The sequence below is a fragment of the Melanotaenia boesemani genome, chromosome 2, assembly GCF_017639745.1.
Source record: "Melanotaenia boesemani isolate fMelBoe1 chromosome 2, fMelBoe1.pri, whole genome shotgun sequence".
Lineage (NCBI taxonomy): Eukaryota > Metazoa > Chordata > Actinopteri > Atheriniformes > Melanotaeniidae > Melanotaenia > Melanotaenia boesemani.
This window is the reverse complement of record NC_055683.1, coordinates 14,540,981-14,555,598: the sequence shown is the minus strand read 5'-3', so window position 1 is coordinate 14,555,598 and position 14,618 is coordinate 14,540,981. Positions and strand designations below refer to the sequence as shown.

The 14,618-nt window shown below is 39.7% G+C and overlaps 1 long non-coding RNA gene across 1 annotated transcript; it reads right to left on the bottom strand.

Annotated features, from left to right (window-relative positions):
• Positions 1 to 10,519: 10,519 nt before the first annotated feature.
• On the bottom strand, positions 10,520 to 13,085 carry LOC121634550. Its single transcript, XR_006009255.1, has 3 exons — positions 13,008 to 13,085; positions 11,267 to 11,455; positions 10,520 to 10,937 (listed from the first exon to the last, which is right to left on the bottom strand). It is a non-coding gene; the product is annotated as an uncharacterized LOC121634550 (long non-coding RNA).
• Between the last annotated feature and the right edge of the window lie 1,533 nt (positions 13,086 to 14,618).

The window sequence follows — 14,618 nt, the reverse complement described above, 5'->3', positions numbered from 1 at the left end:
CACACAGAAGATGATCTCACACTGAAAGTCTCTGCTTTTATGCGCACATATTTGATTTATCCTGAATTTTCTTTTTTTTTTATGTTTAAACCATTTTCACACACCTGGCTGAAGTACATGGCTCAATAACAGGACGGTAAAGATTTTCTTTACATCTGTTTGACTTGAATCAGGTGTGTTTGAGCAGGAAAAAATGTTACAACATCTGGGACAGGATCCTGAGGACCAGGACTGAGAAACACTGCTGTAATGTTTCCCGTTTTACAACAGAGCCAGAGACTGGTTTAATTGGAGAAAGATAAACAACAAAGGCCAAATGAAGCCTGTGTTCACTTTGCAGATTTCATGTATATATTCATTTTTTTTTTTACATGAAACCTATATTATTTCTGTTATTCTGTTTTTCTTGTTGAACATTTTTCAGAATTGTCCTTCTCATCTGTAGCCCAATTGATGTTGAAGAAGATAAAGCCATTGAGGAAGCCATCAGACAAAGTCTTTTAGATTAGATTATGCAGGCTTATTGAACGTTGTAGGAAACAATCTGCAGACTTTGACTGTTTGAAACAAAATGTTGCATCATCCTCTGAAATGATTGTGTCACATTCTGCGGTCGATTGAGCTGCAGGTTCTGTGTTAGAGCCAGTTACCTTGGCAACGCGTCACAACGAATTTTACCGGCAAAAAGAACATCAACGCATTAATAATTTATTTAATATTTTTTCTTTCTTAATGGATCATGGTATAAGCGGGATAATGCCCTCCAGGGTGGCCATTATCATAAATTAATGGACGACGCAGAGGCGTGAACCGTCTGACGCGAAGCCACCTCGTCGGGCATTATCCCCTACATGGATGACTTGGTAAATGGTCTGTACTTATATAGTGCCTTTACCCAAAACACTTTACATGTTTGTCACATTCACCCATTCACACACACATTCACGCACGGATGGCGGAAGCTACCATGCAAGGCGTTCAACCACGACCCATCAGGAACAATTAGGTGTCTTGTTCAGGGACACCTCGACATGAGCTGTCCAGGCCTAGATCGAACCAGCAACCCTTGGGCTACAGGACCACCACTCTACTCACTGACCCATGCCGCCCCTACTTCTTGACTTAACTTATACTGTATATTATACGCAGATTGTAAAACAATCTTCAGGTATAGTTTGCTTTTTTCATGCCAAACTGTATTCTCACTTGGTTAGAGGCTGTTTAGTGTATGCAGACCTTGAATTATAACTTCACGATCATGTTTTTATCCTGAAACTGCAGGATAAACATCTAAAATCAGATCTCTCTCCATTTCTCATCTTAGTAACCATTAATATGTGTTACATTTTCACAGGTTCTTCCACTCATGAAAGAAACCCCTACCATCAGGATCCTTCTGGATATGCAGAAAGAACCGAGTGATGTTACAGCAGATGTTCTAGCTGCAATCCTTAAACCAGCTATTCTGTCCTGGGGAGCAACAGAAGACCAAGAGAGGAGTTAATGGTGGTTAAATTCAAAGAATTTCTCCATTATGTTCAAGGTACTTTTATTTGTAATCAAGCTTAAATGAAATGTATTCTCCTACCATAAGCACTAAGTGTAATCTCTCTCCATTTCTCATCTTAGTAACCATTAAATACGTGTTATATTTTCACAAGTTCACAGGCTTTACTTTAAATCTATAGACCACATTGTTGTAAATCAAATTTGCATGTACATCGCTGACCCTCTGAAATATGCTGACAGCTACAGAGAAAGCTGTGACATAATAAAGAGTAAAAAATAGACTCATACAACAACATTTTCTCATGTTTTGTACTTTTCTCTCTTGTAGAGAATGAGTTGGAAGAACATCTCAATTCCAGAGACCTCACTGAAGCAGAAAAAGCGTTCATTCAGACTCTGAATCCTGGACACATCCTGGCTTTTGCAACTGGCAGTGGCAAAGTTCCTGCTGTTGGATTTTATCTCAGTCCAAAGCTGACTTTTGTCCATGATGACACAAAACACCTTCCCATTGCTCACACATACTCTAATGAGATTCAAATCTTTGTTAACACAAAGATGCTGCAGATGATGATGAATTTGGGTACAACTTCTTAGTGGCTCTCATGAATGGAGCAATTTTTAGTGCCGTATAAAACATCTAAGCACAAGCTTAGACACCATTACTGAGGTCATTTAAAATGCCCTGTGAGAAAACGCACATGCTGGGTATGCAAGACAGCACACAAATGTTTGAGTTCATGCAATGTTGACTGTTATTTTATTCATGTTTAATGTTACAGATGTTCAGTCTTTGAAGTACTAATTTACTTTGGTTATATTTACAGTATTTGCTTAATGCACATTACCACTTCTTGACATTTTAATGTTGCATACAGCTCACAGTTTTTTACAGTAATGGAGGGGAACCCTGGTCCTCAAGGGCCACAGTCTGTGTTTAAAGTCTTTCATTAATTTAAACCAGGTGTTTTGGATAAGGGAAATATAAAAAAGGGCCAAGGTTCCCTATCACTGGTTTACACAATAGCTACACACTTGTCATCTTATTATATACTAATTCCTGAACAGTGTGATACAGTGTTTTTTTCCCTTGTTGTCGTGTTTCACTTGTGTCTAAAAAACCGGAGCTAACCCTCACTTCCCTACGTCACTTCCCTCTCACAATCACGGAGGCTCAGTCCAATACACCCACAACCCGATCTTTACTACACTGATATTTCTATCCACTTTGTTCTTGTATGTCTGTGTGTGGTCTGAAATTCAAATAAAGAAGGAATAATATTAACATTAATAGCTAATGCAAATTTGCTCGGATCATGTGGCTAAATACAGGTAAACATGTTTTCAGGTAGGCATAAATCTGCCTTTTAGGTTAACTTCACTCTACTATTTGAACACAACACAATGCTGCCATCTAGTGGCCGCATAGAATAATGTCTTGGAGAAAACAGCGCACTGGAATGTCTCGTCTGTACAAGAAAAATAACCAATCAAGTTCTACATATCTTTCACGTGCAGTAACGCACTAAACTCAAATAGACTTGTACTAAACAATACTGCAACTGCATGTTAGCGTAAACTTACATGTTAAATGTAAACCAAGGTGTACCTAAAGAATAAACAGCATTATTTATAGGGAATAATGTACTGATTAAGAAGGTGGAAATAGTACATGACGGCAACCTCGATTAATATGAACATTTCCGACTACGTTTGGCTCTCTTTAAATTTATTAAGTTGTATTAGCACAGGTAAATTGTATTTAATAGCCTCGTTGTTCCAGATGAAATGTAATGTATTTCGACACACCGCTGTTCATGCGTCCTAAATGTGCTGAAGGTAGGTGGTGCAGTTGCGGACTGCGCCCAGTAGATGGGGCCAGAGACCACTGTATTGGTCTCTGTGTTATTAAGCTTTTATCTGGCTGTATGTTTGTTAATTTATGGCCAGTGTTTATTATTTGTCATATAATCACATGCAATTGCACGCAGAAGATGATCTCACACTGAAAGTCTCTGCTTTTATGCGCACATATTTGATTTATCCTGAATTTTCTTTTTTTTTTTTTATGTTTAAACCATTTTCACACACCTGGCTGAAGTACATGGATCAATAACAGGACGGTAAAGATTTTCTTTAGATCTGCTTGACTTGAATCAGGTGTGTTTGAGCAGGAAAAAATGTTACAACATCTGGGACAGGATCCTGAGGACCAGGACTGAGAAACACTGCTGTAATGTTTCCCGTTTTACAACAGAGCCAGAGACTGGTTTAATTGGAGAAAGATAAATGATTCAGTTTTACTTTATCATCACATCTGGTGGGTTTGTTTTAAAAGCTGCTTTAGATTTCTGACATGAATCAAAATGAGATTTAATCAGTGGTAATAGAGATGTCTTCCTCTTCCATCCAGGTGATGTTAGAGCAGCAGGTTTAAACATTTCTTCTTCTCAGGTTTCCACATGTTAACAGACTGTGTGCTTCCTGAACTCAGACCTAATCAGACTGGTCCAGTTCTCAGCTGCTGGCTGGATTTAACAGGCAGCAGCCAGGAAAACCTCTCTCCTCTTCACATCTACTTTTTGCCCATATGTGAGACCTGACTTTAGTTTAAGCTTCTGGCTATTGTTGATGGTTTGAATGTTGGGTCACTTCACTTTCTTGGCAGATGGCTGAAGAAACACAGACTGTTATTGCAAAGGTCTTGGTAGAGGATGATTGCTTGAAAATCGATCAGTCAGATGGAAGCGAGCTCCTAATTGAGAAGACCTTGATGAGGGAAATTTCGATGTCACCGTGGAGGAAAATCAAAACTGTCAGGGCTGCTGAAAAGCCAAATTGGGTCATGTATTCAAGAAAATAATTAAGTTATTTACCATGTTTTACTATTCGTGATTTACTGAATTTACTAGTCTATTTTTTTATACATTTTAAACATTTTCATAGAGAACAGCACTATTTTTATCATTATATGGCTAATGACCATTAAAAATCTTTTTTATTAAAATTGATTTTTAAGAATACTGTCGTGTGTATAAGTTAGCATTTTTAAGAAAGATCAAATCACATGACAGTATCCTTTAAAATCAACAAGAAATTAATAATAATTAGGCTTTTTAATCCACCTAGCGGAGAGTTAAAACAACACTTGTGTATTTTACTTTTTTTTAAGGCAAGGCAGTTAATTTTTATAGCACATTTCATGTACAGGACAATTCAAAGTGCTTTATATAAAACAAAACCATTACAGATATTTAGAAATAGTAAAAGGCATCAACACATAATCACAATAAAATAATTACATTAAAATGATTAAAGTTTGTTTTAAATGGACTTATTGCTTTCTGCACCTTGTAATGCTTTTAATGTTATATGTAAAGCATTAAAATAGTCTTGTACATTAAATGTAGCATACAAATTTGCTTTGCATAAAGTCTTTAAAAGAGTTAGTCTGGTTACAGTGGATCCATCAGTTACAGCAGCAATGTTAATTATATATACATATATATACATATAACAGCTTTGGGTGTCGCATACTCAAGTTCTCAGGAGATGAAGCTGGGCATTTCATACGTCTAACACACGAAGATGGACAGGTGGGAGGCCTTGAATATGGTTCAGATGCCTTTTCCCACAGCAAACTACCTAAATCTGCAACCTGACCTACCTGTTTTGTGGCTGTTTAGTAAGCCAATAACAAGATTGAGAAAATCAAATTATCATTTATGATAATTCTATGGTGTAAGTCACATTGACCCATTTGGTAAATAAACTGCAATCTTGATCTCGGTGTGAAATGTGGGCAACAGACATGCATATTCAAGAGATGCTTCTGTTTTCAAATGGCTAATAGAGATTAGTTAGTTATTTAGTTTGATCTGATTTCTTGTTCTAACCGCCAAGCAAAGCAAACTTCCATCATCTGGTGATGGGTGAGGGATCTAGTTTTCTGCCTCCGCAGCAGTAAGCTGGCTCAGACGACGTTCAGTGAATCCGCGCGAGGATGAGCAGGTAAACAGTAAGAGGAGCAAGTTGGTCAGCCAATCAGAGTCCGATCTTCGTGACATCGCCGATAACGCCCTCCCGCGGAGTTCGAAGTACAGAAGAAGAAGAAACAGCAGCAGCAGCAGAAGAAGAGCAGAAGAAGCAGCAGCGGGAGTTGCAGAGGAAAGAAGGAGCATGAGACTATGGAAGACGACATTAAGTAGAAGAGGCGGAGAAGGAGGTAAGAGTGAAAGAAGGCAAATATTATTTTTAATAAAACAAGGCTGAGTGAGAGGCGGAAAAATACGGAAAAGAGGAGAAAGACAAGGAGAAGGTATGGGGGAAATCATGCGTACATTAGCGAATACGTGCAAGGCCGTTACAGTGGAAGTTCTCACTTCAATTTAACTTTTTGGAAAAGTACATGCTTAAAATCTTTTAAGCACAATAGATTGTATTTGCAGCCAGTTTGTGAATACAGCCTTGGCAAGGCACTGGGTCCATTAGGCTACTGTGTGCCATTAGCCTGCAGGAAATCAGCTCCGATGTAAGCAGTGAGTTTTTAGCAGTATATCTTTTTACCACACAATGTGTCTATTAAGAGCCATTCTGAAATGGAAAGAAGAATGCACGAAAAAGACCGAAATCAACAGCTTCTTAGATGACACGTGCACATAACAAAGTTTTAAATTTGAGTTTTATTCTTCTCATTTAATATTCTCACTTCACAATATGGAATCAGTAGCAAAACATTTTTAGAATATCACCAATTTTAATCTATTATATGTAAAAAAATATATACCATTAATCAATTAAACTTACAGCTACGTATTAGGGTGGCAGAATTCATGAATCTCAATGCCCCAAAGCTATTATCAAAAACATATAGACTATTATCCAAACTAGAAGACTCAATCTGTCTTCCAACTTCAAAATGGGAGGGTGACTTATCCAGTAACTTTAATAAAAGGTAAATGGTCACAAATATGTTTAAACACCTTTAAAATGACTAAGAATTCAAATATGCAACTAATACAATTCAAAATTCTGCATAGAACTCATTATACAGGACAAAGGATGTTCAGGATGGGTCTGTCACAATCAAACATCTGCACACACTGCAATGAAAACACACCTGACAACTATCTCCATGCCTTGTGGTTCTGCACACCTGTGCGCAGGGTCTGGCTTCAAGTATGTGTGGACATGTCAACATGGTTTAAATGTAATATTCCTACAATCCCCGAACTATGTCTACTAGGTGACTTGGGTGACATTAATATGGCAATTAACTCTGCACACATGATACGCACAGCATTATGCATTGCAAAGAAAACTATCCTTGTGAACTGGAAAACCAAAATAATCTGTGTATTCAACAGTTTAGGAATCTCTTAGTTGACCACATCAGTAATGAGACAATGTCTGCCTCCTAAAAGAACAATGTACCTGAATCTCATTCCCTCTGGTCCCCTGTGCTTAGCTCCATCACTTAGTGTAGGTGGAGGACTGTGACCCCGTTTGGGGGTTGGAAAATGGCCGGGAGTGACTGGCGGTTGCGGGTTCTTTGTGGTTTCCCGTGGTGCAGGACCGGGCTGCTCTGTGGTGGGGGTGGCTCTGTCGGGGGCTGTCGGGGCCAGAGGTTGGAGTCGCCTCGTGGCCGGGGGTGAGGCCACTGGTGGTGCCTGGGTCGGTGGGAATTGGTCCTGGGCTGGGCGGCCGGGCTATTCCAGGGCGGGCTGGGCGGGGTTCTGGGCTCTGGTGCCCGGGGATGGTCCCGCTCCCTCCGAGGTGGTGGGGTCCTTATGTGCCGGGGGTCTAGGCCTGGATGTGCTGCCATGGTGTGGTTTGGTGTATGCACTGGTGTCTGGTTGCCGCCCTGGGACCCAGGGTATGGCCCGGAGGCAGGAGGGGTGCAGGGGTTTGAAGGAGGGCTGAGTGGGATTCGGGGGATTATAGGGGGAGATGCTAGGGTGTGAGACAAGGATGCTTGTATGTTTTGTTTATTTGTTCTATTCTCATTTTAGGATGGCATTACGAGAAGTCCTATGGGAAAGGTCCCCTGAGCCATATGCTAAGCCCCCTCCTCTGCATTTACGAGTCATAGACATGTGTGACATGCCCAAAGTCCTGTCCTGGGATTTTGATAATGGCCAGGCCAAAGCAAGAGCAGTCAAAAATAACATAATTGTTGCAGTAACAGATGGGAGTTCTGTTGCCAAAATAACTCTGTTTGAAGAGTTTCATGACAAGATGACAGTTGGGAAAACTACAGTTTAAGGGGAACCAGCCCCCCCTACAGTATATTAGTTTACAAAGAGACTTGCTTTTATAGGAGCTCACCTGTCACTGTCACAGAAGACCTTGTAGAGGAGGGGAAAAAGCTCATGAGATCAAAGTCAATGCCGACCCTTCTGTCAGAGACAAGAGGAAGAGGTTTCATGACCCTTGAGGGCTGCATTGTAGAGGTAGGTTATGGAGCAGGCCTACTTATATCAGGGCTACTTTTTGTCAGTGTACTGTGCTAATTCTTTAGTTAAGAATGTACACTAGTACATTACCAGTGTGTTTTTTTCCCTTTTTTTATTTTAGTTCTCTGCCATCAGGTTGGTGTGGGTATAGCACGTGCCAGTACGCACAGCAAAAGTCCAACAGGTATGTAGACAGATTGTAGAATATGATAAAGTGACAAGAAAAATGAACGAAATGGGGAGGAAACGGATCTGCATTTAGTCAGGCTAAATAACTTGCAATATTCAATGATTGATACTAATTGATATGACTTTTCAGAGCACTGACACGACCGTACTGACTTTATGGAGGGAAGCGGCCACTACACCACTTCACCCTGGACTGAAAATCAGAGTGACGCACAACAAAAACAGTGATGGCAAACTGCAGACCACCAACTTCAGCAACATTGTGTTAATTTCTACAATATTTAAGTTTAAAATTACAACACACACATTCCCTTCTTCCTCTGCACACTTGTCAGCTGATTACTCACTATTATTCAAATTTTCCTGCTCTCCTCCTTTCCTCACTTCTGCTAAGGTCACATCTTCCTACCTATCCTCAGCTCACTTCTCATCATCTCCCATCTATTTACCTCTCCTCATCACCTTATCTCTCCTTGCGTAATTATTGATTACAAACTATGTTGGAAGCCACATAAGTGAAAATTATCCAAAGCTATTGCAACACTTTATAAAGCAAGAGAATTATTCAATAGGAACTGCCTACTTGTACTATACAATTAACCTATGATGCCTTACATGTCATGAGAGCACGCGCTCTCATAGACATATACCCGCAACGGCCACTAGATGGTGCCAATGCGCTAGTACAACCAGCCAGAGTGCTCCTCAGTTTAATGCTGACATTATGTGGGGATTAGTTATGTTTATCTTTATCCAAGTTAAGTCAGGCCTGCTGATTTAGGTGCTATTGTTTAGTGCAGGTCTGTTTAAGGATATATGTTTGTAATTATCATGTTTGTGTAATGTGTCACATTGAGACCAGCTACTGAGTGGAACACCTGTCAATAAACAGAGCTGGGCTCACAGTTCAAGAAAGATCCTCGCATGCGCCTCCTTCCTGTATCCTGACCAATACACCATCTTGTTACCATAAAGCACCTAAACGAACTGGCTGACCCCTCTACCTATACAACAATTATCATAATGTGGCTGTGCTGTAATAAGCCTCACTGTGAGAAGTAATCCACAAGACTGGATGAACCTGTATGAACCTCCCTGTTAAAACCAGCCAGCAGATTACATGACAAAGAATAAAAACTGTACATATTCGCCTGATAATATATTAACTTAGTGAAATACGCCAATAGAGCGATAAAGCAACCAAATTACAGTAAGATAAAGGTACATGATTACCTACTAAAACTTGTTACAAATTATTAAAGCCTGCACAGAAAACAACAGAATAGGTAGACAGCTCAACTATGCAATGTCTAAGCAGGTTTGGGAGCAGTGTTCGCATAAGAACACACATTAGACCTTACTTTTCAGTATGTACACACCGTGTCAGTACAGTGCATACACTCAGAAAAAAGGTAACATCACTAACACACAAGTGTAAATTAAAATAGTATCTAATAGTAATAAAATACAATTAAGAAGTATTCATGAAGCTGAACTGAAAAGTTGTTAAATATGAAGTTGAAACTGGAATTGAAATGGTATATAGTTGAATGGAAATGATAGTTAAATTGGTTGAAAATGGTTGAAAAGGGCTGAAACGTGCTTGTTAAAAAAAGTATGCAAGAAGCAGAAATGAAGAGTAATATTAAGCTCAAACAGGTGTGTAAATGTATTTGAAATGGTGAAACATTGAGATAACTCAACATAGCTTAAAATGGCTGAACTGTGTTTGCTGAAGAATCAGCTGAAGTAATAATGATGCTGCAGTCAGTAGCTAAAGTATTTTAAGCTGTAAGTGAGTATTAAAGGTGCTGAACTGGTTGAAAGTAGGACAAATCATTGTAAAAGGCAGAAAGAGCTGAAACAGAGTTGAATTGGCCACTGAAACAGAGTTCATCATGTAACTGAGCAGCAAAGGACATGGTGTAAGGACAGACAGAGGAGGACATGTGGCCTGTTGTAATGAGAAGGACGAGGAGACAGAAGTAGACGACAGGGAGACATACCTGTAGTCATTAGGAGGACAAAACCAGGTGAGAAGTCCATGATCTAGAGCAATAGGACTGAATGGATGAGGTCAAAGGTCAGCTGACTCCTAAAAGCTGAGAGCACTCAGTGAGTTGTCATGACAACGCCCCCCCCCCCCCCCCCCCCAACTTAACTGACAGCCACACAGACTGAGAAACGAGCAGAGCTGAACTGACCAGGGTTCCCCTCCATTACTGTAAAAAACTGTGAGCTGTATGCAACATTAAAATGTCAAGAAGTGGTAATGTGCATTAAGCAAATACTGTAAATATAACCAAAGTAAATTAGTACTTCAAAGACTGAACATCTGTAACATTAAACATGAATAAAATACCAGTCAACATTGCATGAACTCAAACATTTGTGTGCTGTCTTGCATACCCAGCATGTGCGTTTTCTCACAGGGCATTTTAAATGACCTCAGTAATGGTGTCTAAGCTTGTGCTTAGATGTTTTATACGGCACTAAAATTGCTCCATTCTTGAGAGCCACTAAGAAGTTGTACCCAAATTCATCATCATCTGCAGCATCTTTGTGTTAACAAAGATTTGAATCTCATTAGAGCGTGAGCAATGGGAAGGTGTTTTGTGTCATCATGGACAAAAGTCAGCTTTGGACTGAGATAAAATCCAACAGCAGGAACTTTGCCACTGCCAGTTGCAAAGGCCAGGATGTGTCCAGGATTCAGAGTCTGAATGAACACTTTTTCTGCTTCAGTGAGGTTTCTGGAATTGAGATGTTCTTCCAACTCATTCTCTACAAGAGAGAAAAGTACAAAACATGAGAAAATGTTATTGTATGAGTCTGTTTTTTACTGTTTATTATGTCACAGCTTTCTCTGTAGCTGTCAGCATATTTCAGAGGGTCAGCGATGTACATGCAAATTTGATTTACAACAGTGTGGTCTATAGATTTAAAGTAAATTTTCAGCCACAGTGCTGATTGCCTATTTTGTTGTCTTGCAACACATAAAAAGACCTTTGTTGAATAATGAAAAGGTTAAACACTTGGTTATTAACTTGGTGGACTTTAAACATTAAGAAATGGTCAAGAGGCAAACAAACAATAATTACAAATAAAAGTACCTTGGACATAATGGAGAAATTCTTTGAATTTAACCACCATTAACTCCTCTCTTGGTCTTCTGTTGCTCCCCAGGACAGAATAGCTGGTTTAAGGATTGCAGCTAGAACATCTGCTGTAACATCACTCGGTTCTTTCTGCATATCCAAAAGGATCCTGATGGTAGGGGTTTCTTTCATGAGTGGAAGAACCTGTGAAAATGTAACACATATTAATGGTTACTAAGATGAGAAATGGAGAGAGATCTGATTTTAGATGTTGATCCTGCAGTTTCAGGATAAAAACATGATCCTGAAGTTATAACTCAAGGTCTGCATACACTAAACAGCCTCTAACCAAGTGAAAATACAGTTTGGCATGAAAAAAGCAAACTATACTTAAAGATTGTTTTACAATCTGCATTATACAGGCTCAGTGAGTAGAGTGGTGGTCCTGTAGCCCAAGGATTGCTGGTTCAATCTAGGCCCGGACAGCTCATGTCGAGGTGTCCCTGAACAAGACACCGAACCCCTAATTGTTCCTGATGGGTCGTGGTTGAACGCCTTGCATGGCAGCTTCCGCCATCAGTGTGTGAATATGTGTGTGAATGGGTGAATGTGACGTACATGTAAAACGCTTTGGGTAAAGGCACTATATAAGTACAGACCATTTACCAAGTGATCCATGTAAGGGATAATGCCCGACGAGGTGGCTTCGCGTCGGACGGTTCACGCCTCCGCGTCGTCCATTAATTTATGACAATGGCCACCTTGGAGGGCATTATCCTGCTTATACCATGGCCCATTAAGAAAGAAAAAATATTAAATTATTAATTCGTTGATGTTGTTTTTGCCGGTAAAATCGTAAGTTTTTCACAAGAAGCGGCTGAGTGGACTATTTCGTTGTGACGCATTGCCAAGGTAACTGGCTCTAACACAGAACCTGCAGCTCAATCGACCGAAGACTGTGACACAATCATTTCAGAGGGCGGGTGCAGCTCTTACAGCTTGTGTGTGTCCAGAGGATGATGCAACATTTTGTTTCAAACAGTCAAAGTCCGCAGATAGTTTCCTGCATCGTTCAATGAGCCTGTAGGCTGCTTTAACAGCGACGCCCTGTCACAGAGGTGATCTGGCATGTCTCCAGCGGCGACTCTTAACCGGCTCTAAAACAGATCCTGAAGCTTGGTCGGCCGCAGCTGTTATATTAGACCAGATCAGTGGAGGGAAGGGAGATGATTGTTTAACGTTATGTTATGTGACACAAAGTGTCATTTCAGAGGGCGGGTGCAGCTCTTACAGCTTGTGTTTGTCCAGAGGATGATACGACATTTTGTTTCAAACAGTCAAAGTCCACAGATAGTTTCCTGCATCGTTCAATAAGCCTGCAGGCTGCTCTGATCTGGCACGTCTGCAGCCTGGCCTGAGTTTCTGTTGCCACGGTTTCCAGCTACTGTTTAGTCAGCGCAATAACTTACAGCAATAAGGCGACTTGGCCGGAACGCCTTTTATAGGTGTCCATTATCACTTTTTAATGGGAGCCCTCCAGCCAATCAGAATCGAGTATTCACCCAGTCCATGGTATAAATCTATTTAATCTAACAGGTATGTGTCCAAATTTTTTACTGGTATTGTACATGTAAGTGCATTTGTATTTTGCAAGCAATATTGTTAATAATATTGACATAATCACACATTGCAGATATCCCTTTCTTATGCAGGTCACATGCACATGTAAATAAAATTGCCTTTAAAATAAACTTACCCCATAGCATTTCAAACACTCAGCCAATTGATCGTAGCAGCTCTTTCGTTGCATGAGAACATGGAAAAGTACTGCACTTTTCATAAATGCATCTTTGTTGTCCATGTTGACCGGGTTTGGAAGTCCTTCAATTTGGTATCTCCATGAGTCACAGCATTCCACAGCTTGAGCCAGATCATCTTCATCTGCTGCTTGATCAACCTCACAGTGTAAAAAGATAATAAATATCATGCATTCAGAACACAGAAATTTAACTTGGAAACAAAAACCCGTGAAAATCTTACCATTTTCAGGGATTCTCTCAGTTCCATGTCAGCCACATCATCAGGAGTGGCATTCACCTCAAAGATGTTTTCTGTCAGAAGGTAGTCTGCCACAAGAGGAGACAGGGGGGCTGGGGGTTCACCACCTTGGACAATTATGGTAGACATCATCTGTCCAGTAGTACTATCCACTCCATTTTGCACATGAGAAATGTTCAGTCTTGGGATGAAGCCATTTGGGGATTCTGGATGACAAAAAGTATTAGAATGAATAAATTCATAAAAAATGAAAAATAAATTGTAGATATACATTATTAAAAACAAGCATGTAAGATAGTTAGCAGCCTCAAATCACACATTTATTACTTTTAATATCTTTATTTTTAGACACAGAAATTAGGGAGTTAGTGTTTGTGTAGGGTGTGGTGTAACTGCTCTGTGTATGTGTGGATATCTGTGTGACTGCGTGTATGAAAGATAATGCGTTTTTTAAATTGCTGTTCTTTAATTGCTGTGTGAATGCTTGTTTTACTTTAATATGCATAAATTGTGTTTACCTTGTAAAGCACTTTGTCTTGCCTTTAGCAGGTAAAGTGCTTTTTTAATTAAAACTTATTTGATTTGATACAATGTTGTCCCTATTAAAATACTGAAATACTGTTGATACAATTCATAGAAGTACAGTTTACCATCTACCTGATAATATCTGTATCTGTGATTTTGAAATCACACAAAAGTTGTGAACTTACACCAAATTAAAACAGCAAATTTTCACTGTAAATGCAGCTCTTAAAGCCCTAAAGGACAAAATAAATATGGTCTCTAGAGTAGGCCTTGTAAAATTTTATGCAGCCACCCAAGTTCATGCTAAACACAAGTGGAAGCAGAGGCATGGTTCTTTAGTATGTTGCAGCTAACAAATTTGACCCCTACACACTCAGACTCATATGCATTAGTTTTAATATGTAATACATTCATAAGTAAACTTATTTATAAGACATAAAAATGCACAACCTTCAAGTAGACGGAAGAATTCCCGCCGGGGCCCTCCAAAGTCATCAGCTTCTTCACTAATGTCTTCATTGCTGGCAAAGGTCACATATAGCACATCAGTACTATCTGCGAATTTCCGTCTACTAAACTATCGGAGAGCAGACTTCCACACATTGGGTCGGCTGATGAAGATTGGTCTGTAGGCAGTTGTGACAACTCTCTCACTGTGTGCCCTCACGATTCCTATAATTTCTTCTTTGCTTAACATTTTTAGAAACCTTTAAAGCATAAAGATAATAACTTTTACTAACATGAAAATACCATTGAGCTCTTCATACAGCATGCAGTCCAACCA